General features: G+C 43.0%; 1 long non-coding RNA gene across 1 annotated transcript; it reads left to right on the forward strand.

Moving 5' to 3' along the window:
- Positions 1 to 706: 706 nt before the first annotated feature.
- LOC122425790 lies at positions 707 to 25204 on the forward strand. The gene is made up of 4 exons (XR_006265003.1): positions 707 to 760; positions 1589 to 1646; positions 7367 to 7527; positions 23661 to 25204. It is a non-coding gene; the product is annotated as an uncharacterized LOC122425790 (long non-coding RNA).
- Positions 25205 to 25723: the final 519 nt, after the last annotated feature.

Here is a 25723-nt window from a genome sequence, read left to right on the forward strand (position 1 = left end):
CTGGAGGCCCAACCTTGTTCTCCACACAAAGAAACCTGGAATCCCAGGTCAGAGATTGGAGGTGATTATTGATTCCATAAAATATTATTACATATTTTATTATATATTATATAGGATATTTATTATATACACACATATATATAATAACTACTGGATATGGATGGGGTGGGTACAGAAATCCTAAAAGATCTGTCAGAAATCATCCCAATTAATCATCTCAATTTTTAAGTCCAATTTTAATCTATTTGCAAAAAGAAAAAAAAAAAATCAGTTTACACAAACCTGAGAATAAATTGACTTTCAAGCAGCTGGTTCAGACCCCAGCATCAGGGAGCTGGCAGGAAGGGAAGCAGGTCAATCTCTGCTGCCAGCATGCATTTTCCTCTGTTCTGGTCCCTCCTTCTCTGCCGTCCCCAGACCCCCGGACCCTGAGTTCTCCCCATACCTGTGCTCACTCACGTTCTACTCTCATTCCCACTGAGAGGCTTCTGGAATCCCGTTCGTCATCAAGGCCAGATTCGAATGGATCCCTCCCCAGCTTCCTGCGCTGGGCTTCTACCTTTTAGCGCATTTGGTAGATCAGGAGTCATCTGCAGGCTCCCCACGGCCTGAGCAGCCACTGCGCCAGGCTGCCCCGCCCCTTCCTCCCCTGGCTCCTCCCACTTCCGCCCTGAAAGGATCAGGTCCCAGAATCCTGTGGGAAGACGGTGGATCCGCTCATGTCCGGGAGCTCCTTGAAAAAATGAGCCCTGTTCTTAGGGTAAGCCTTGTTCTCAGCAGTCACCCCAGCACCAGCACCAGGGCCCGGAATGGGATGGATGCATAATAAATGGGTGTTGAACTAGTGAAGGAAGAAACAAGGAAATAAGTGAAACACATGCACTCAGGAGTATGTATTCCGTCATAACTGTGCTCCCTGAGGCTCTATCCTGGGTCACCATCCCTCAGTTCATTTGCTTCTCAGAGCCTTCAGAATGCGGCTGGCTCTGCATGGTACCAGGTTATGGAAACAATCTTGAGACCAGTATTCTATCCAAAAATTACCTCCCGCCGGCGCCCTCGCCCTCAGTCCGTGTGCTATCTACTGCTGGTTCACAGCGTTATACATACACCGAGTTTGTAATCAGAATCTAGCAGAATCTATTTTAAATACACGGGGACTACAGTACATATGAATATGCTAATCAACTAAGCTTAATAGTTCTCGTTTGTATTAATGCAAATTAGGCAGCTGCATTTCCCACCAAATATTTTCCTTGGTATTTACTGACGAAATCAAGGTCCTTCTAATAAGTTCTAATATTTAATCTAAAAGCTCTAAAGAAGGTGCTTTCGTTGAGCATAATCTAATTTCACTGAGCAAAATTGCATCTAAAAGCAATATAAAGTTACAATTTGTTCCTTGTCAAATAGTAAAAATGGCCTTTAAATTTTACATGGTTTTGACCTTTGGTTTTTGCATTTCAATTAAACTTCCCTCAGAGCCCAGAGGATCAAATGTTCCTTGAGTGTGAATTAGGTCCCCGTGAGAGGCGGGGACTGGTCCTATGCTTCTTTTATATTCAAACTGACATCTGTCTCCCTTTAGACACAGAGCAGAAATGTACTCCCTCAATGGCTGAAGCAGAAGTAAACAGAAATACCAGGTATGAACAAAGTCTCATCTTTAGACCCTTGAAATTTCTACAAGTCAGTCTCCGAAATTCATTGCTGGATCAAAGCGCCATCTAGCCAAACTCCCTATCACGGGTCTGAGAGTGGCCCAACCTCCCCTTTAAGTCACCTTTGAGCAAGAATTTTACCTTTACGGCACTTGTGGACATCTCCTTTTTCTTAGGCTTGCTAAGAACCTCCGATGCAGAGGAGAGGTCATCCTTTGACTTTTGATAGATTCAGATGCTTGGGTCTGCAACTCTATGACTTCATTCAATAGCCATTCTCACTTTCCTTCTTGGTAACAGAGTTCAATTTTTATTCATGGCAATCATGCCCCCCAGTTAAAAGCCTACCTTTCCCAGTTTCTCTTGTAACTAATGAAACAAAAAGATAGAAAAAGTCCTGGTTTCCTAATGACATGGTAGAACCACCTTACTGGCCCTAGCTGTTACCACCAGGGACCTTTTAGATGAGAGAAAGAAAGCAGATGAGTTTTTTACATTTTATGCAGCTGAATCTAATCATAATTCTTGTAAAATTAAAGTAGTTAGCACAGTTCCTGGCACATATGTACTCAATAAATTATAGCAATTAGTCAAGAATTGGATAATTAGTCAAGATGACACATCATGGGAACCAACCAAGTACAGAGGAAGATAGAAAATAGACAACAACTCCATGTTTTCAAAGATGGAGCATATATTGAGAACTATATGTATATCACTTAATAATAACAATATCAGCATATTTGAGCTTATAGACACTGAGTATTATGCTAAGCATATTACATGTATTAACTCTTCTTTATCCCTAGCATTCATGCAGCACTAATAAATTGTAGGTCTTCAATAAATGGGTGTTCAGTAAATAAATATGCTGACAGATAGATGACACCCTGCTTACATGTTTCTGAAACTGATGTGCTCACTACCTGGGCAAGCTCTGCATCAAACGTCACACTGTCTCTTCACTTCCATAGACAGCATGTCCCCTTAATCATGGTATCTCTTCTTCTCCATAGACAGCAAATCCCCTTGACTGGGCAAGATCTAGGTCAAACGTCACACTATCTCTTCACTTCTATAGACAGAGTATCTCCTTCACTGTAGTGTCTCTTCATTTCCATAGACAGCATGTCCCCTTGACCGTGGTGTCTCATCTCTTCCATAGACAGCATGTCCCCTTGACCGTGGTGTCTCATCTCTTCCATAGACAGCATGTCCCCTTGACCGTGGTGTCTCTTCATTTCCATAGACAGCATGTCCCCTTGACCATGGTATCTCTTCTCTTCCATGGACAGCATGTCCCCTTCACCGTGGTGTCTCTTCTCTTCCATAGACAGCATGTCCCCTTGACCATGGTGTCTCTTGTCTTCCATAGAAAGCATGTCCCCTTGACCATGGTTTCCCCAGGATTGGAATCCTTTTCTCTCTAGCCAACTGAGGAATCCTCATATGTAAGTATCATATGTGTCTTTCCTCAAAAAGGGGAATTTATCAGTTCATCTCCCTGAGCTTTACAAATAGCATTCTTCAAGATTTTACCATCTCCCTGACCTGGGTGGTTCCAGGATGACAAGTTTGACAGAGTCCCATGTGAAGGTGTGTGTGTGTATGATGGCGGGGCGGGGGGTGGGGGGGTCCCCGGGTTGGGGGGTCCCCTCAGGGCCATCTGCCTCACCCTAGGGCTAAGCCAGTAGAGAATTCTGGAGCTTCCATAATAACCTACCAGGAACTTGGCACTAGCAGTGCTCATGTTCACAGTGGTCTTCTGAGTTGAAATACTGTTATATCCAAAACACACTGAAGACCAGAGACATTGTGATTTCTTTCATTTTTTCACATTTACTGAGCACCTACTTTGTGCTGGGCAATAACTTTTGAGAATACAAGAGAAAATATGGCATATTAGTTTAAGGATCTCAGAGTCCACTAGGAGAGATAGACAAATAAATAAAACCCATGCATTTGGCTGGTGTTATAATGAAAGTATTAAATATCATGGGGATATATGTGGCTAATAAGAGTGGAGGTCCTGTTGGGGCCAAGCATAGGTGAGGGCAGAGATAGGAGGAACAAAGTGGGAAGGTATTTCAGGAAAAGAGTTCAGTTACACAGAGATGTTTGGATAACTGGAGCATAGACATGATAGCTTTGTAATGGGTCCACTGACAGGCTGAACTACATTTCCCATAATTCCCTTTCTTGTATATTTATGATGAAGAGGGACCGCTGGGGACATTGCTGGGAGATTTAGCAGGTAGGAAGGCAGAAGTGAAGCAAAAGCCAGGAAGGCAATTTCACCACCTTCCCTTGGATCTTCCTTCAACACCTCTGGCTCCTGCCCAGCTTTGTGATACACCCCCCACCACTTGCTCGCCCTGTTCCTGCATGATACTCGCATCATCCAAGTCAGAGGCAACCAGCCTCTGAAGCACAGGTCTCAGGCTGTGCTCATGGGGCTCAGCTTGTGCTTATGGGCTACAGCCTTCTCAGGATCTTCTTGTCCTGACCACTTGCCTTCAGACTCAATCTCCAGTATCAGATGAGGATACTGTAGCCTCATAGAACTGCTTAACCAGCTCCCACAATTGTGTAAGCCTGTAACAAAGCCTTTACTATGTATACATGTATATATCTCTCATGGGTCTGTTCCTCTGCTTGAATCCTGACAAATACAGAATCCTCATGTACTACTGTAACAAACACCTAAAATGTGAGCATGGCTTTGAGACCAGACTAGAGACTGGAAGAATTTTGAGGAGCATGATGGAGAAAACTTGAAAATTACCTTGAGGAGAGTGTTAGTGAGTGTGTGCATGCGAAGTCACTTCAGTTATGTCTGACTCTTTGTGACCCCATGGACTGTAGCCCACCAGGCTCCTCTGTCCATGGGATTCTCCAGGCAAGAATACTGGAGTGGGTTGCCATGCCCTGCTCCAGGAGATCTTCCCAACCCAGGGATCGAACTTATTCCTTTTATGCCTCCTGCATTGGCAGGTTGGTTCTTTACCACTAGCATCACCTGGGAAGCCCCCAAAGTGTTAGTTGCTCGGTGGTGCCCACCCCATGGACTGTAGCCCACCAGGCTCTTCTGTCCATGGAATTCTCCAGACAAGAATACAGGAGTGGGTAGCCATTCCCTTCTCCAGGGAATCTTCCCAACCCAGGGATTGAACCCAGGTCTCCCACATTGTGGACAGATTCTTTACCATCTGAGCCACCAAGGAAGTCCAGACTGTTGGTAGACACACTCAAAAGGATAGTGCTAGTGAGAGCTTAGAAGGAAGTGAAGAACTTGTTAATAGAAACTGGAAGAAAGGGGATCCCTGGTATGTAGTGGACAGAAAGCTTAACAAAATTGTCATCTGTGTAAGGGGAAAGTAGGACTTACAAAGGACGAATTTAGTTATCTAGCTGAGTTCCAAGCAAAGGCATTGCCAGGTTTCATCCTGCTGCTTACAGTAACATGTGAGAGGAGACAGAGCTTGAGGGAAATACTGTTAAATAAAAAGGAATCAGGACTTGATGGTTTTGAAAATTCTCAGCCTCTCCAGGTGGCAAAAGATGCTGAAACCAAGAAACGACTTCCGAGCATGTCAGGAAAACAGGGCATAGAGTAGAAGTCCTATCTAATGATGAAACCACTCCCTTCCTAGAGCTTCCTGAATCATCTCTGATAAGCTTTTTTCGTGCTCAACAATTTTTCAAGAACCAATCTATATGCATCTTTTTTTTTTCTAAATTTCAAGGATTTGAAGCTTAACCACACTCTCCCTCAGATCCTGGGCCATCACTTTCTCCCAGTTATCACCCTATGTCTCCCAGTGCCTTCTCTGGGGTCCTTTTCTCAAGTCCAGCACATAAACTGGTATTTACCAGAAGTCCTTGCTCACCTCTCCTGAGAGATTTTGTATCATCCCACACTTCAAATGTCAGTTTGCAGATTGACATCTCAACTGAAATGTGTATTCAGGCCCGTCCTCCCTCTTAAAATATAGTCTATCTACCCAACCTCCCTACTGGAAATCTATGCAACAATGTTCTAATGGCCCCACCTCACACATCCAGTGCTGATTTCTCTCTCTCTCTCTCTCTCTCTCTCTCACACACACACACACACACACACCCCACCACCACCACCACCACCACCCCCCCCACCCCGAGCAAATCTCCTTTTCTAAGAGTTACCACCTAGTCTGTGAAACTGGATCATCTGACTAGAGCTAGTTCACCTCATTTGAGTCCTGGCTGTAGCTGACCGTGATAGCTTGGACAAGAATTTTTTTTTTTTTTTTTAACCTTCCCGTGTCTCATCTTCTCTTAGGTTAATAATAGTTCTTACATCATTAGGTTCCTGTGAAGCTAATGTGAGTTCCACATGTAAAAGAAAAGAGTGCCTGACACATATTATGTTCTCCATGAAGCTTAGCTCTCAGTATTGTATGTCTTCATGAATTGTATCCCCCAAGAAGCCAAGGAGCCCTTGAACCCCATGATTGCCCTGCAATACCCAACTTTTCAATTAACCATCACACTTGATTCTACCTCCTAAATGCCTTCAGAATCCATCCATTTCTCTCCAACCCAACTGTCACATCTTTAGTTCAGTCCTTCATGATTCCCCTAGTGATCAGCAGCAACTCACGTCTGCCATCACCCCTTACCTGGGTTTCACGTGTTCTGTAACCATGACAACCCCACCCCATGATGCCTATGTTCAAATCCCTTCTCCATACTGTAACCAGAATATTTTTCTAAACTGAGGCTTTCGTCATGACCCCCCCATGCTTAAGAGACCTTAAGAACAAGTCTTGAGGTTACGGCCTCCATGCTCTCTTCCCTCAATGCTCACAGCCCTCAGCCACACCCTCACCCCCTTGCCTCTTGTACTCCAGTCATTTTAAACTATCGGCAAATTTTGAACTCTTTGAACTTTTAAAATAGTCTTTCCCTAGAGTCTTCAGTGCCCCAAAAAAGGGCTTTTGGTGTCAAGGAATACCTCTATACTCACACCCATATGTTGATAATTGTCTAGGACTTAGCAACAGGTGACTAAGGTCTGTGGTCCTGGGGCTTGCCTAGGGAGGGGTGGGGGGGAGGTTAGATCAAGCCCCAGAGCAGTGCCTGCAGTTAGCCCTGGGCTGACTTCAGAATGCAGCTCCTGGCTGAATGTGACCCCAAACTCTGCCTTCTTTGCTTCCAAGGCAACAGATTAATTCGGGGACTGCAAGGTCATGATTCTAACCCTAGGAAAGGTCAGGTAACCCCACCAGTAGAAGCAGATCCTTCCTGCAATAGCAGAGGAGGTTTACACAAGGCCACTCAGATTGAAAGGTTTTTCTGTTACAGGGTGTGGGTTCCCTTTTTAAAAAAAAAAAAAAAAAAACTTCTTTTAAAAAAAAGTAGTTGAGAGGCTGTCAGGCAGCTCCGCGTCTCCATTAGAATTCAGAGTATTCCACGGTAATTACAAAACAGCTGTAATGGAAAATTGGTAGTCAAACCCATTTTCTAGCGACTAGAACGGTGAATGGGCTCCATTATGTTCCTAATTCTCATTAACTTAATTTGCATAGGAAACAATGAAGGAATACATAATGAGGTACAGTGGGCCAGCAGCCCAGCCCTCACCCCCGCAGAGCTGGGTTCACCCCCCCTGACCCACGCAAAGCAGTGCAGGTCGGTCTGCGCTCCATGCGGTGAACTTGCAGTTTCAGATTCGGAGCTGGTCCGGGATGGGGTCAGGTGGAAGAGGACTCCGGAAACCGCCTTGCACACGCAGTGAACACTCCATTTCTTCTCCCGCCCCCACCCGAGGAGCTGCTGGAAAGAGGAGGAACTGGAGCAGAAGGAGGAGGGAACTTGTTTGGGGGTAAGCAATTCCAGGCTTCGGCTGTGTGTGCATGCACGTTCCTTCCTACAAATCTGGTTTTAAGTGTAATTCGCCCTGGCAAAAGGATGAGATCAGCAGCCAGGGAGCTGGATGGGTTGTGGGCGCAGGGCTGGGTCTACCCTGGGCTCCCTCGGGAGATGAAGCCAGCAGGGCCTCCTCCCAGCCTCTGTTGTAAGGTGACCACATCAGACCAGAACCTTGGCTAGCAGAGGGGATGAGGCAGGGGTGGCTCACAGCCAAAACTCCAAGCTCCAACAGCTAAGCTATCTCCTGATTCCGACTACCAAGCTGTGAGTAGTGGAAAGTCAGAAGTTACTTCAGCGAACTAGATTATAAATTGGAAAAAAAGTGGCACATTCAACACACTGTTATTGACCATTTATGATATTTCAGACACTCCATTAGACAGTCTCACTGAATCCTAACCCTAGCAAAACTGCGAGATAAAATTGTGTCTGTTTTCCTAAGGAGGAAACTGAGGCTTGAGTAATTTGCTATGCTAGGCTATTTAGCTATTCAAAGACAAAGCCAAGACCGAGCTGTCTTCTGACCAAGTATTCCAGTTAGGTCAGCATTTCCCAAACTTCCTTATTCCATGGCACACATGGAAAATGATAATACAGCTGATCCTTGAACAAGCCAGTGGTCAAAGGCACTGACCTTCTGCAAACTAAAAATCTATATGTGATTTATAGTCAGCCCTCTGTATGCACAGTTTCACACCAGAAGATTCAACCAACTGGGGATCCTGCAGTTCTGTCATATTTATCACTGAAAAAAATTTATATATAAATGGACCTGCACAGTTCCAGTCTGTGTTCTTCAAGGGTCAACTGGAACCCCAGGTGAAGGAGAGGGGCTTGGAACCTGGAGAAGTTTGCATAACCCCCAACTCACCCCAACTGAATGAGAGGATTAACGTTCCAAGCCACATGAGTTGGAAAGTCTAGTCCATAGGGAAAAAATGTCAGCCTCCTGTAGAGATAATCTGAGACCCACCAGGAAGATGGGTGTATCCCAACAGTGTCACACTGGGTGAGACAGAAGTGCCTGAAATGCTTCTGTTACTTTGGATTCATTGTTGTCTTCCCCAGTCCCTCTTCTTAGATGTATATTTCTATGGATGGTGTATAACATTCACCCCATAAACAAATGTAATGCAAGGAGCATGTATCTTGAAGTTGATCTGCATTTGTTTCCTAACTCTGCCACTTAACAGCTGAAAGAGCTTATGTGGCTCACTTCCAGGGAATTTAACCAGAGAACCATCATACTCTTAAAACTCTGCAAATGCTTGCATCGTGGGTTTTGTTCTTGAGGTGGGAGAAAACCATTGATATGATGCAACCTGCTAAAAGGAAGAACAACACAGGCAAAATGACCAAAAACAAGTTTTTTCCAACAACCATCTTCTCCCAGCTGGTCCAAGACTGCCTCTTTCAGTCCCCAAATTTCCAACAATTTCCTGGGAACATCCTAACTCGTGGCCATTACACATGGTTTCTGATCTATCTAACAGCATTGTAAGATGGGTTTCATCATCACTGTCAGATGAGGAAACTGTCATAAGGGGTTAAAGCCACACAGCCAAGTGGTCTGTCCCATGTGGGTGCCCAGCTCTGTCTCACCCTGAAGCCGGGGCCCTATTTTTTGCAACAACTTGCTGCCTCTCCTTTAGCAAAACTCTGTACACCTAGAGTTGATGGCACACTCTGGCATTTCAGTGCATTCTCCATGCTCAGGAAGGTTGGGAAACCCAAGCATATCCCAGTTTTATCTGTTCCCCAACCTCATCCTTGGGTATGCTGTCTGCATCCAGGAGACGTGGATGGAACTTCTGGCTTGACCTGACTAATTGGATTGGTTCTTCAGGGGCTGTGTCCATGAGACCCAGACAGAGACATCCCTGCAAAACAACACAATACGGAGGTTCCTTAAAGAGCTTAAGATAGAGTTACCATATGATCCAGCAGTCCCACTCCTAAGCATATATACAGAACAAACAATTTCTAATTTGAAAAGAAACGTGTGCTGCCACATTCATAGCAGCACTATTTACAATAGCCAATAAGTGGAAGCAAATTAAGTGTCCATTAACAGAGGAATAGATAAAGAAGATGTGGGAAATGTGTGTGTGTGTGTGTGTGTGTGTGTGTGTGATGGAATACTACTCAGCCGTAAAAAAGAATGAAATAATACCATTTGCTGCAATATGGATGGGCCTAGAGATTATCATATTAAGTGAAGTAAGTCAGACAAAGAAAGATAAATACCGTATGATATCAGTTACATATGGAATCTAAAAAAATATGGAAATTAATTTATATCCAAAATAGAAACAGCTTCGCAGACATAGAAAACAAACCTATGGTTACCTGTAGGGGAGAGGTGGAGAGATAAATGAGGAGTTTGGGGTTAGGAGATACACACTACTACATATAAAATAGGTCACCAAAAGGACCTACTGTATAGCACTAGGAACCATATTCAGTATCTTATGTTAATAAAAACCAATATTGGAAAAGGATCTGAAAAAGAATATGTGTGTGTGTGTGTATGTAACTGAATCACTTTGCTATGTACCTGAAGCTAACACAACATTGGAAATTAGCTAGGCTTCGATTAAAATAAAATGCACTGTGAGATGAAGGAAGACAGAGGAAAACAACCAGTCTGCACTGCTGTGGACACAGCCCCCTCTTTTCTGAGTGTGCCTACCAGCAACCAGTTCATACAGTGCTTGCTGACTTTTGATTGATGAATTGACTAATAGCTCCCGAGTCTACTTACTATTAAGTACCTGATAGGTGCAGTCACTATACCAGGAGGGTTTGAGAATTTTATATCACTCCAGTTCATAAAGCATATTCTGGTTCTCTAAGTTTTCCTATTGTTACTCAGAACTGCATGCTTGGGATTAAGCATTAGAAGATGGCCATCCTTCTTGATGGCCCACACAGTTTGGGGATATACTGTAGTTTATGACAGGAAGAACCCCAAGAGACCAGGTACAGTGTTTAAATGCTTGTTCCATGTCTCCTCTGATTTTATAAACAAATATCAACTCACCTATTAACAAAGCACCAATCACAAGATGTGCCTGCTTCCAGGTGAATTGACCTTTAGATTCATTTTCCTGTGGTTCTCCAGTCATGATCCCTCATTGCTCTATAAATAAGAGAACAAAGTTGAAGATGTTCTAGGAAGATCCAGAGCTGGTTTGTTGTTCCCTTACTGAGTTCACTCAGTGGCACTTACACACATACAAAAACCCACTTGTGGCTGAAGTTTCCCATGCAGAGTTGCAGGTACTTGGTGTTCCCTCAGTAAAGAGCCTCTCGCTGTGTTCCTGGGAACCAGCGCCATACCGTACAGCTCTGCCAACTGCATCACTTTTAGATTCTGGGCTTTGAAACCAAATAAAAATTGATATGTGTGTAATCACATTTGTTTAATTAAAGTAACACATCTGTGCAGTAAATATTCCAGCACGAGCTGGTCAATAGCAGATCCTCAGCATGTACAGTAATAATTGACTAATGTAATTAAATGCATGTCAGAGTTTTAAAAGAAAATATAATGAGATTTCATCATTTTATATGTACAGGTAATTAGTTCTTAGGAATGTGAGTAAAAGCAAATTATCTACAGATTTGAACTATCAGCAGATAATTCAAATGACCTAGTTTGCCAGAGAAAATGGTATCTAAAAATGAGAGAAATTCAAATCAAAACAAACGTTCCCTAACGATTAAATCTGAGAACTGTGTTAAGAAATGAGCATGTATAATTTTGCTGAACATGTTTTCATCGCGCTTTCCTCTTGGATGAGTTGAGCCTTAGTGTGGGTACAGGTTGGAGTGACGTCTCTCCTGGCTCACGCTCTTCTACTGGTTCTTCAAGCATCCAGGAACCTGTTGGTACCAAGCTCTGGGTCATTCGAATTAGTATTTCTTTTACTTTATATTCAAGCTGACTCCATCTTCTGCTGCTTCCTAACCATTGCTTTTTGGCCTGAGAGTTGTCACGCTGAATTCGGGACAGCGTGTGCTCAGGGAGGCTGAGGGAAGGGCATTCCAAGAGTGGGAACAACACGCAGATGCAAGGGAGGAGGAAGCACGTGGCTGTTTGGGAAGCAACAAGCTCAGTCTGACTGGAGAAGATTCCAGTAGGAGAAAAGAGGAAGCTGTGGCTGTGGAAATAGGCTGGGAAATGATGGGCAGAGACTTGAATACCGGCCAAGAAGCTGGAGCACCATTCCTCTGAAGGCAGTACAGAGCTGCTGAAGATGCTGTTTCTGCTACTTCGCTCAACACTGACCATACCAAGTGCTTCAAAACCCCCAGCACTCAGAGGACAACTCACTGCTCGGAAAAACAATCAAGTCCTCACCACCAAGCTTGGCAGGGGTGACATTAGAGCCCTTCTCCTCCAGAGTGGTTTAGAGTCTGGATGCTTCTCCATGATTCCTCACTTCAAACCCCTTTCCTTCTCAAAACTTCTCCGAGTGATGACCCTGGCCCCCTTCACAGTCCCTCTTAGTGGTCGCCTCTCTGGATTGTGAATCCTGTCTTGTGTGAATCGTATTGTCATAACCAGACAGTGGGTAGGACAGCACTGGTTTATTCTGTGCATGTAATTTTAGGTTTTTAATATGTAGACACAGGTTGTTTCATTGCATCTTTGCTGCCATGACCCTGCATCAGAAAACAACAGTAAGAAGATAGAATGACCATAACACAGGCAAGACACAGCCATCATTTGACAAGAGAGGGACACATTTTTCACTCATTGGAGGGCAGAAGCTACTGGTGATGCAGTCAGTGGTTGTACTGAGGGACACCCCCCACGAGTGAAAACTAACACCATACTTAAAGTCAACTATTATTGTTGTTCAGTTGCTCAGTCACGTCCAACTCTTTGCGACCCCATGAACTGCGACACGCCTGGCTTTGCTGTCCTTCGTGATCTCCCTGAGTTTGCTCAAACTCATGCCCATTGAGTTAGTGATGCCATCCAACTATCTCATCCTCTATATTATACTTCAGTTAAAAAAAAAAATGATCCATTATATTCCACATGGTCAAAACACCAAAACATAAAACAAAGAGGAAGCAATATTATAACAAATTCAATAAGACTTTTAAAATGATTTACGATTATAAAAAAAAAAACTGTATAGAAAATGATTCATTAGAAAATTGAGCCCCTGATGTTGGCCTCAGTTGATCCATGTGCCAGTCCACTTAACTAACCCACCTAGCGGGACCTTACCCAGAGTGCTATAATAAAAGGAATAATGGCAATGGGGTTGGGTGGAGAGAATGGTGAGCGTGGAAGAAGGCAGAGAAGGAGGACGCACCTCCCAGCTTTTCTTAACCAGTAAATGCTTCCATAAAGAGGTAAAATTCTACTCTATTCTCTGGTTATTGTTGTTAGTCACAAAGTCATGTCCAACTCTTTGCACCCCCGGGACTGTAGCCCTACAGGCTCCTCTGTCCGTGTGATTTCCCAGGCAAAAATATTGGAGTGGGTTGCCATTTACTTCTCTAGGGGATCTTCCTGACTCAGGGATCAAACCCCTGAGTCCCCAGCTTGGCACTAGGATTCTTTACCACTGGGCCACCTGGAAAGCCCTTGGATTCCAATCAGTTGATCCACAAAATGGTTAATGCATACCTCTCCTTTGTACCTGTGAGGGTGTCTAAGTCACAGCTCTGTTCAGAAGCAGCTTGTGACCTAGGATCTGGGGCTCAGGGCCAATTGAACAAAGAAGACACGAGATGTCTTGGTGGACAGGCGAGGAGATGTTGGGGTCACACCACTGGGTTGCCTCCTATCAGTTTAAAGGACTCCAAATGGTCATCTGTCCTGAAGAAAAGCTAGTCACCGTTTCCCTATCAGATAGTCTCTGGTATCCAGAACTGGTCAGAATGCTTCTCACATGAGACCAGTGACCATGAGATGAGACAGTGTTCCACAGTTCCTTAGGCGTGGCCTGCCATCCATTAGAGTCCTGATCTGAGCACCAGTGGTATGAATGAGCTCAGAGAAGAGGCAGTTATGGGATAAAAGTTTGCAGAAGGAGGAGCCCAGAGAAGTGACAGGTAGGATAGGTTGACCAGGGTTGTTGAGCAATAGACACTGTAGTTGCCTCTCAAATGTTACCACTTTTCCTTTCTACAAACAGAATCAGAATGCAATTTGTGGACACAATGCACTCAGTTTCAAAGATCATTCCCTGGTCTCTCTTGCTATTAATGACTATGTGATACAGTTGTAAACAATGTGATATTAGTGAAATTCTTCTGGAGATACACATAAAGCACACCTTCTTGCATTACTCATTACTTCCAAGTTCCAAACAATTTTATTTTTTTTTTGCAGTAATGGTAAGAGGCCTGAAATCCCCATTTCATGGAAAAGAACCATCCTCAGACATGTCCCAATATAGAATAAGTTCTTCCTGGTGATTCTTCTCCAGCTACTGACAAGGAAAGAGACCTGTTCAATGCTGGAGCCACTGATCTATGTCTCTGCTGGAGCCTGAGATGGTGCTGTGACCATCCCTTGCTAGACCAGTTCATTGCATACTGCCACTTGCTTGGCCAGGGCATCCAGGAAGCCTCGGCAACAGGAGAAGAAGCAACTCTTTCTCCACTGCTTCCCCAACCACTATCAACACCAGGAAAGGGATCTAAGGTGTCCACACCCCATCATCACTCACCTATGGACTTGTGACATCTATAATAGAGAGGAGGGAGGGCACACAGATGATCTTCAAGAGTCTCTGTGGGTATGGCAATGGCTGTGATGAATGCTGTAGTGAAAAGTATGATATGCTGGGTTCTAGGTTTGGAAGAAGCTCTTCCATCTTCACTTTGAGTTTGTTTAGGTCACAATGAGTCAAGGGACTAGAAGGCATCTCTAGCCACAGAGCATGCATCAGTGACTGAGGAGAGTCACAAAACCATGAAAGAGATCAGAAACCCTGGGAGTACCTTCTGCAGCCAACCAGGGGAGTTCTTGGCTGAGCAAAAAGCAGCCAAGAGGATGGAAACTGACCCTAATTGTCACAGCTTTCCAAGGTTGAACCTCAAAGAATAACCTTCCAACTTTCCCTCCCAAGCAGACAAGGCTTATGACCATGCTGGGTTGCTTGCAAACAAGAACTGTGAATGGAAGAAAGCTGGTTGTGAGAGGTACAGCAAAAATCTGTGTTTTAAAAAAAATCTGTGTTTTAAAGGTCAACTGTATGTAGTTAAGGAAAGGCCACACAGCCTAGATGAGGTTGGAAGAACCAAAGGGCAGAAACCCTAGCAGAGAGCAAGGAAGATGGAAGAATTTATTCGCAGAGGAGGGGTCACTTTCTAGCCTGTAGTAGGGAAGATACAGTTGACAGTTGAGTTCAGATAATAACAACCCAATAGGACAAGTACTATTATTACTTGGAAAATATCATTATTATTAATATCATTGCTATTTGTTAATGCAGATGAGGAAGATGAAAGATACACAGTCAGCCAGCACATGGCAGAAGGTCAAACTAAGGCTGTGACACTGAAACAAGCCTGAATTATCTTCTTTATTCCTTTGAGTCCCTAATTGCATGCTATGCCTATGCATGCATGCATATGTGTGTGTGTGTGTGTGTGTGTGTGTTGTATTGGAAAGTGGAAGTAAGGGGACAAGAAGAAGCTCAGAAGAAAAGTATGCTAGTAATAGATAGTCCTGAATGTCTAGCAGAGAGGTGTTCAGTTCATTTGACAGTAAAGAAGATCCATTGTAACTCCTTGAACCAGGGCAGAGACCATAAAAGCACTGTTTGGGAATGCTTAATCTTGCAGAGAGAATTGAATGATGAAAGCTTTGAGAGAAGGGCACTCGGCTTCAAGAATCAAAGTTATCCTGGTTCCCCACTCTGCCACTGAGTCAAGAATAAACAGCTAGTTTGTCATATTCCCCCTTCAGTCTTGCTGTATTCTTTCTGGAATGGAATGAAGGTTACTGACTATGATTACTTGTATCAGGATTTTGGGGGGCTCCAAAATCACTGCAGATGGTGACTGCAGCCATAAAATTAAAAGGTGCTTGCTCCTTGGAAGAAAATCTATGACCAACTTAGACAGCATATTAAAAAGCAGAGACATTACTTTGCCAACAAATGTCCATCTAGTCAAAGCTATGGTTTTTCCAGTAGTCATGTATGGATGGGAGAGTTGGACCATAAAGAAAGCTGAGCACCAAAGAATTGATGCTTTTGAACTGTGGTGTTAGAAAAGACTCTTGAGAGTCCCTTGAACTGCAAGGAGATCAAACCAGTCAGTCCTAAAGGAAATTAGTCCTGAATATTCATTGGAAGGACTGATGCTGAAGCTGAAGCACCAATACCTTGGCCACCTGATGCGAAGAACTGACTCATTGGAAAAGAGCCTGATGCTGAGAAAGATTGAAGGCAGGAGGAGAAGGGGATGACAGAGGATGAGATGATTGGATGGTATCACTGACTCAATGGACATGAGTTTGAGCAAGCTCTGGGAGTTGATGATGGATAGGGAAGCCTGGCATGCTGCAGTCCATGAGGTCGTAAAGAGTCAGACATGACTGAGTGACTGAACTGAACTGAACTGGTCAGGATTTTTACCTCTGAGAGGTTTTCTCCTTAAAAATACAGAAATTTGTTGAATCTTCACTGGTCCTCATTTCATATGAAAGAGAAATATCACGAACAACACTGTTCCCAGCTACATTCTAGGGCTGAAGTTAATCCCCCTTCTAAGGAGAAAACCCTATAAAGAGAGCCAAGCAGAGAAGGCAGCCCTGTATCTTAAAAGATGGGATAGAAACTTGGAAGAGATGGTGTCAGGGTCTCCTCCAACTCTGTGATATCACGATGATGAGATTCTAAATCTTGAAAATGTGTCAGGTTCAGCTTCTGCTTTAAGCAGACCTACAATCCTGGAGGAAGCTCAGTTCTTGAAGCGTGCCAAGCCTTTCTGCATTCCAGGATCTTGGCACTTGCTGCTTCCTCTTCCTGGATGGCTCTTCCTCTCACTCTGCAGAGCTGGCTCATTCTCTTTCTCCAGGTACTTGCTTTAAATGGCTCTTGCTCACAGAGGGCTTTCTTAACTGCCTACATAAGTAGATCACTCTATCTTTTTTTCACCTTAGAATCCTGGTTATTTCTTGCACGAATCTTACCACACTCTCGTAATCTTATGATTTGTTTGTTTGTTTTATATTTATCTCTCCAACTAAGATACTAACTCCACAGATATGTCTCCTGATGGATTCCCAGGATGTGGCACAGTGTTTGGCACATAGTGGGCACTCAAGATGGATGTAAGGAAGGATACATGAATGGATGGATGATGGATGAAAGGAAGGAAGGATGGATGGATGTCTAATGGAGGAATGGGTGTTGGAGGTGTGGATTAATGATGGATGGAATGAGGGAAGGATGGATAGATGAATAGATGGGCAGATGATGGATGGATGGGTGGTGAATGGATAACTGGAGAGAGGGAAAGATGAGAGGGAGGTAAGAATGATTGGACTCATTAAGTATACAATGAAAAAAGTTATCTGAGGTCAGAGGGTTTGGAAAATAAGTTCTCTTTCCTTCTTGGAGATTCACAGCACACATTAGCAAATTAAAGTTTCTGAAAATTCCCCAGTAAGAAAAAAACTTGTTTGATTTTCTTTAACCCAGCATTTCCTAAACTTATTTTAACTCAAGATACTTCCTTTCTGTGATACCCTTACTTAACATTCTGCCAAAGAGTGTTCTTTAAAACACCAGTTTAGAAAATCTACTCCTTTATAAACATTGCCATGTTGAATAGTAATTATTTTTTTTAATTCTCTTTCCAGGCTGTAAAGTCCCAAAGGATATAGACTGAGATTTACTCATCTTTGTAACTCCAGTGTATAGCACAGTGCCAGGCACACAGAAAATGCTCAGAAATAATTGACTAATTGAGAAGGAAGGAAAGAAGAGGATAAGAGGAAGGGAGGAGGAGATGGAAGGATAAAGGGAGAGAGAAGAGAGGGAGAATGTAGCTGGTTAGTAGGTAATCACTTCCTGCTATGTACCTTCAATTGACTTGGAGGCAAATAATAAAATGCTAATAATGACCTTACCAAATCAGAAGTCAAAATTACATTAACCATCTCAGATAAATTCTAGATTAGTAATTTAACTCGGTTAGGATTAGAGTTCATTCACACTAGACACCTCCTGCCACCATCCCACACACACACACGCATGCAGGCATAAAGTTCTTATGATGGGCTGTCTACTATTTCTTAGAGTCTGATAATTACTATATTTACAGTGTTAGCAACAGTATCATCTGCTGGTTAAGAGTATAGGCTTTGAAGTCAAATCCAGTCTCCACCATTGTCTGAATCTAGCCTGCTCTAACTAAAATATGGTAGACTAAGTGGCTTACACCATGGAAAAGGGCATGGCAACCCATTCCAGTATTCTTGCCTGGAGAATCCCATGGATGGAGGAGCCTGGTGAGCTACAGTCCATGGGGTCGCAAAGAGTCGGACATGACTGAAGCGACTAGCAGGCATGCAAGTGGCTTAAAGGGCTTCTCTGATGGCTCAGCAGGTAAAGAATCTGCCTGCAATGCAAGAGACACAGGAGACACAGGTTTGGCCCCTGGGTCAGGAAGATCCCCTAGAAAAGGAAATGGCAACCCACTCCAATATCCTTTCCTGCAAAATCCCCTGGACAGAAGAGCCTCATGGACTACAGTGCATGGGGTTGCAAAGAGTCAGACATGACTGAGCGACTAAACATGCATGGTAGTCACATACAAGTGGCTGATAAACAACAGGTATTGATTTCTTACAGTTCTGAAGGCTGACAAGTCCAAGTGCACTGGGCAAATTCAGCATCTGATGAGGGCTGCTTCCTGGTTCATAGATGATGGTCTTCTCAGTGTCCGCACATGGTGGAAGGAATAAGGGGAAATCCCATTCATGAGGACTCCACACTCATGATTTAATCACCTTCCAAAGGCCCCACTTCCAAATACTGTCACATTGGTTTCAACATGTGAATTTTGAGAGGACACCAACATTCAGTTTATAGCCGCCATTTACTAATTGTATGAGTTTGTCAAAATACTAACCCTTCTAAGACTCAGTTTCTTCATATGTAAAATGCAGATGGTAATAGTGCAATTTACATAATCACAGTGCTGCTATGAAGACTAAATTAGATAAATATGCCAAGGGCTTAGGACAATGCCTGGTATTCAACAAGTAATAAACTACTGCTACCTCTGGGACCCCCTTCCTGGTGATGACACCAGGAGCCAAGACTTTTCATCTCCAGGTGAAGCATGCCACAAGAAATACTAACTCTGACAAGCAAAACTCAGACTGTAAGATTTCAGGCCCATAAAAGGACAATTTCAGGGACTGGGACTTTTCCAATCTTACCCCAAGACTCTTATCTCCCCTTTGAACATCTTGTGAGATTGCACACGATCCCGTCTCATCTGGTACTTTGTAGATGCTCTCTGCACCAAGGGGCTGGTGGGGAACTGCAAATAAGCATACCTTTTTGGAAGAAAATTCAACCCACAGTGACTTGTAGAAATGCACCTGGAGCTGGCTTTGTCCCTCTCCTGCCTTGTAATCATGTAGAATTCATTCCTTCTTTTCACACTGCTTTTTGGATTTCATGAATTATAAACACAGGTACTTTTTATCTGCAGTTTCTGTGCATATCTAAGGATGAGAAGAGTTGAAAGGGCCACAGGAGGCAGGAAGGGGCATAGTCTTGACCTTGGATGGGATTAGGGAGGAGTGAGGTTGGGAGGGGGTGTGGTTTAAAAATTAGCACCTACCCACGACTGAATACAAATACCTAAGGAAGACCCTTTGAAATGAATTGAATACAAGTATGGAATGAAAGAATTATTATTTTAAAAGTGGATTGTGATTGAAAACAAATATAAGTCCCCTTTTCTGACTTCAGCTGTGCCCAGTCACTGCCCAGTGGAAGAGTTACATGCTCCAAAAGCTGAAAGGAACTCAGAGAATCATATAATCCCCTGCCCCTAGACAAGATTCACTTCAAATCAGCTCAGATAGTCTTTACTTCTCTTTTAAATAAAATTTAAACCTACCTAGAAAATCCTAGACTCTCAGAGGTGGAAGGGAAGCCTTCCTGAAATTCAGCACCATGGACAGATGGCTATATAGGCTTGGAGGGCGGAGGAGGGTGGGTTCAAGAGCTGCAGCCCACATCTTTAATCTTTAGAAAGTTAGTTCTCGTGTCGAGCTGAAATCTGCTTCACTGTAACTTCCATCTGCTGTTCCAGTTCTGCCATTTAGAGCTGGGCAGAGCGGATGTGTTCACTTCCATTAGATATCCTTTCATTTCTGACCCCCACTTCCCAGCGCCCCTCCTCTGCACTGAAAACCCTCCTTTCCTTTGAACATTCTCCCACATGCTATAGTTTCTGTACCCTTTACCAAGCCAGTGACCTCCCTGTGAAGCCACTTTGGTTATTGTGTATCTTAAAATGCGTCTCCTGGAACTGAATCCAATGCCCCAGATATGTTCAGACAATGTAGAACAGCAAGGTAACCAGTGGTTAAGAACAGCAGGCTTTTTCAATGAGATACCCTCGGTTCCACTATGTCCTAACTCTGTGTCCTGGCACAGGTTAAACTTTCAGAACCTAGATTATGATTATGCTCATCCATAAAATGGGCATAATAAGAAGGTTGTCAAAAGCTGCAGTCATGTGTAAAAAGCTTTAAGCACAATGCCTGGCACACATGGTTGGTAGAAAATAAACAGTGGCTGAAATGAATGTACTCCAAAACTTTGACCACCTGATGTAAAGAGCTGACTCATTGGAAAAGACCCTGATGCTGGGAAAGATTGAAGGCAGGAGGAGAAGGGGACCACAGAGGATGAGATGGCTGGATGGCATCACCAACTCAATGGACATGAGTTTGAGTAAGCTCCAGGACTTGGTGATAGACAGGGAAGCCTGGCATGCTGCAGTCCATGGGGTTGCAAAGAGTTAGACACAAATGAGTGACTGAACTGAACTGAAATGAATGTTGGTATTATTTGCATTATTAGACATGATATCCCATTAACTGTAAAATTTTTAACAGCTATTCATTCTGTTGATTCACAAAAGATGTCAGCCAAAATGCAAATTTTTGTTTCAGTTGTCATCTAGCAAACATCTCCCCTGTCTTCTATTTGTACAACTTATAATTTGAATCCAAATTCAGAATTTGTCTGTATTCATGTTTATCTGCTGGCTCATTAGTCCAACCTATAAGCATTGTGTTTTATGGTAGTAAAAGAAAATATCTTTCCTTGGCCATGAACTGCAAAACTCAACCATACAGCAAATTTAGGAGCTTTTCTAACGTAAGCAGAATCCCTCATGTTTTCTTTTCCCACTTGGGTCTCCAGCATCTAAATTTCCACCATTAGGAATTTAACGTATGGGTTTGTTCAATAAGTTAAATGCATGCTTGTCGGATGCCTTCTCTACAGCAAGCACTTCTCCAAAACTTGGGGCTATGCAGTAGATGAGACAGGCAAGACTCCAACTCCTACTCCCATCAAGGATACATTCCAGAGGGGAAAATAAACAAGCAAGAAGTACGTGCCCCAGATAAGTTCAGACCAGAAATGTTACAAGGAAATAAAGCAGATGGTAAGATGAAGTGGGATGTGGGTGGGGAGAGGACCACTAGTTTGAGTGGTTCCAGGAGGCACTCACTAACTAAAGTGAGGCTAAGAGCTGCCAACCCAACAGATGCACGAGTCAGCACTTCCTTTTCAGTCTCTTTGGTTGTTCCTTTTTTATAGACATGAAAGACACCAAATTATATGTCATATAAAGGTAGTCAATTGCTCTATCTTCAAGAATTCTAAAAGCCTGGGCAGATTATCTACCTGCCACATAGGTGGTGGGCTCATCAGTCTCCTTTGCATGGGTGTGGTAATCTGGAGCATCACTTGCTCTTTGGAAATTATGGGAGTAATTAAAATAGGAAATTTTTGCTAAATTGATTCACTTGAGAAACAAATCTAATGTGATCCATAAGGAGCTGGTACAGTAGATTTAGTTGGTGGGCAGAATCTGGAACTTGTTTTTCTAGAGCTCAGATCAAGGAGGGTCCCCACTCACTCCCCAGATCTCCCCTAGTTCAGTGTCCAGAGCACCACCCTCACTGAACAAGGTTCTCATAGAGACCTCGCTCTTTCTAATCAAAGGATTACAGGTGTTGGCAAAGGACTTGATATCTGCATTATTTTCTCCAGAGTTTCAGACAACCTGCCCATTCATAGCAATTTGGCCTGCTCTCTTCCCAAGGTGGCCTCTTGCTAGACAAGTCAGGGACTTTGCTCTTGTCAAACTCTATTGAAATCATATGAGAAAATGAGAAACATAACAGTGCTAACTAATAAATACACCTTGTCAGAATCTGGGGGGAATATCCACTGGTTACATAGGTCTGGAGCTAAGGTGCAGGTTAATTGGCAGGTAAATTTGATGAGGAAAACAAAGCCACAGGCTTTAGGCAATGGTCTTGCTTTTTCTTGTGGAATAAATCTTAAATCAGAAATCCAAGCTCAATTTCGCAAGATGTTGGACCACACACTCACTGTTGCAAAGAGGGGTCTTCTTTCTTAGGTAATGAGGGTGCTCTGCACCCCACCTCATCCCACCATAAACCCCTCACTGATGCCTTCAACATATATTCTCAGAGTAGGATTTTCCTGAAGTAAAGCCATGTGTTGGCTGTAGTTATGTATCTAAGTGAAAATTCATAGAAAACTTTTTGGAAGGATTCAAACACAGAGATGTTCCCTCAAAAGAAAGGTCTTCAGGAAATGTTTGTCAAATAGGATCTTTCTAAATATAAGATCTTATATTTCTAAGGAGAATGTTTTCAAGAATTACTTGTGCAATGAAAATAAATTGCATAAAAAGGAGCACACATACACACACACACACAGCACTACACATACACACACTTCTAGCATCTGGTAAGAAGTGAACCAGATAGACTATAAAGGGAAAGAAAACAGGTTCAAATTTCCACTCAGCACTAAATATGAGAACACATCAAAGAAATACATAAAATTTCTGGGGAAAATTCTGCAATCACTCTGTACAAACTATATGAAAATGACATATCTTCTGAATGGAATGGCTCAAAAGCATGTCAGTTAATCCAGTAATAAACCATGTTAAATAATTCAGAATAAAAAAAATTGGAGTTGAAAGGGATGGAAGTGAGTATCAGAATCATTTGCATGTAGAATCAGGTCTAAATGGTTGTAGGAAATGTGGATGCCAAGCAAAATGAAAACATTTTTAATTGAAAGAATATATAATATAAAAAGAATTAATTATTAATATTCTGGTTCTGAAATTCCTCAGTAACCACAAAAAAACAGGAAGTGAATAGAAAGCTAAAAGCATGGCATGCAGTAAATGGCACTAATTTCCTCATCTGCAGAGTAGGCAATCGACCGTTTATGCTTCATTTGGGCAAGTTACTTCAACTTTCTGTGTCTGTGTTTCTTACAGTGAAAACTAAATGACTAAATACACATACATTGTTTAGCACAATGGATGGCATCTATTAAGAGATCAACAGACATTAGCTATAATCATAATACCATAATTATCATTATTATGTTGACTTTGATACTTGTAAAAATACAGGAGTATGTCTACCTACTCAGTTTTCAGAAAAATTAAAAACCAGATGCATACTTACCAATTCTGAAGAGAAAACAAAACCAAAGAAAATACAACATAAAGATGAATGACAGAAAACCAAAAAAAAAAAAGAAATAGTAAGAAGCATAAAGTAAAAGGTAAAAGGATGAAAAATGAACACATGTGCAAGGTGCTCTCAGCTACACATATTGAAACCCTGATGTAAACTGGCTTGAAGCACAAAACAAAACAAAAAAGATCTGCCTAATTTTATGTAACAGGAATGCAAGACATAAGACAGCCACAGGGCCATTGAGTCAGAAGTCCAAAATTGTCTTTAAAAACGCAGGTTCTTCTCATCTCTTTATTCTGCAGTTCCTGTGAGGATTCCATCATCAAGCAGATGGCAAGAGGACACCCCATGCCCTATGGCAGCTCCACGTGCAGCGTCCAGACTTGATGAGGACTCATAGAAGACAAGAGATTGCCCTCTGCTGTGGCTTCCTCAGAGACAAAGACATTTTCTCCAGAAAAGCCCTCAAACTCATTTCCTTTTCAGTATGTTGGCCAGAATTGAGTTACCCGCTGATTCCTGAGCCAATCACTGGCACAGGGTGGGGTTACATTTACACCAGTCAAGCCCACCTCAGAGTTGGGGGTGGACTCAGGTTCTCCCCAAACCGGAGGTGATTTCCTGGAAAGATCTGGTGTCCATTAGGACAAAGCAAGAGAGAAGAGATGCTGTGCAGAGGACAGCAATGTCCACTACATGTATCAGTTTGGAAAAAAGCTATCAATCTAATTAACTCCCTCATTAATAGACAAAGGCTTTTTATGTTTGCTCAAAGTACAAAGTACACAAGATACAACTCAGACAAGGTCAGAAATAAAGGTTAAATGCTTAGCCAAGATATATGTACACAAAAAGGAAACGGGGATAGAAATTGCAAACAAAGCATTAAATAGGCCAAGAGGGGCATTTTAAATTGATTGTAGATGTTTACGATTAGGATACAACAAATGTGTATCTTCATCGCATATCATAAAATGTAAAGCAAGGGCCTCCCCGGTGGTCCAGTGATTAAGAATCTGCTTTCCAATGCAGGGGATGCAGATTCTGTCCCTGGCCAGGGAACTAATATCTCACATGCCTCAGGGCAACTAAGCCCACAGGCTGCAACTACCGATCCCAGCTGCCTCCACCAGAGAGCCCCCAGGTACAGAGCCCACACATTGCAACTACTGAGGAGCCCTCATACCCACAACTAGAGAGAAAGAAGTCCATGTGCCACAAGAAAAGATCCCACATGCTACATGCTGCAACCAAGACCTGACTCAGACAAAAATGAGCAAATAAATAAAGATTTTTTTAAATGTAAAGCAGAGTTTCTGAAAATGAGAACATTAAGAGCCACGCAGTAATCACGGAAAAGTTGGACACATTTCTACCAGGTTTTGGCTGATCACGTTGCCAGCAAAGAGTGGAAGGTTCCAAATAATATAATTAATAATGCTTATTTAACACATTTCTAATTTAAATGTCTCCTAACTGCTCTAGTCTGGGCTTAAAAGAAAATTCAGTTGATGGTGCCAGTGAGGATCACTGTAGGCACCCATCTGCCCAGGCAGCCAGTAACACCTTGAGATGTCTCTCTGCTGTTCTTTCAGTCCCTCCGGGCTCCTAACCCCCAGGGCTGCCGCATCAATAAAGAAGACCAAGTCCTTACGCCCATCTGCTCAGGATGCCTCTTCCAGCTATCCGGCCGCCATCTTTGTTGCATCTGGGTCAGTTCCACTGCCCATCCCCCTTGCAGAGGCCTCATTTCCCTTTCCTTCTCTACAGAAGACTAGAAGAGACTTTTCTTTTTAAAAAAAAAAAATGTTATTGTGAGTATGGTTGATTTATAATGTTGTGTTGGTTTCAGATGGACAGTAAAGTGATATGGTTATGCTGCTGCTGCTGCTGCTAAGTCGCTTCGGTCGTGTCTAACTCTATGCAACCCCATAGACGGCAGCCCACCAGGCTCCTCTGTCCCTAGGATTCTCCAGGCAAGAATACTGGAGTGGGTTGCCATTTCCTTCTCCAATGCATGCGTGCATGCTAAGTCACTTCAGTCGTGTCCAACTCTGTGCGACCCTATGGACAGCAGTCCACCAGGCTCCTCAGTCCACAGGATTCTCTAGGCAAGAATACTGGAGTGAGTTGCCATTTCCTCCTCTGATTCAGTTATACATATACATAAAGCTATTCTTTTAAAAATTCTTTTCCCATATAGGCTATTATAGAGTACTCAGCAGAGTTCTCTGTGCATCTTTTGTCTTATGTCCAAAAGCAGATTAAGGCCTTTACCAAGTCTTTACCTAGTGCTCTAAAAAAGAGAAAGAGAGGAAAGATTATCCTTGCCAAAAGATGTGCTGACTACAGAGAGTAACCTCCC

The sequence above is a fragment of the Cervus canadensis genome, chromosome 23, assembly GCF_019320065.1.
Source record: "Cervus canadensis isolate Bull #8, Minnesota chromosome 23, ASM1932006v1, whole genome shotgun sequence".
In the NCBI taxonomy this organism is placed as follows: domain Eukaryota; kingdom Metazoa; phylum Chordata; class Mammalia; order Artiodactyla; family Cervidae; genus Cervus; species Cervus canadensis.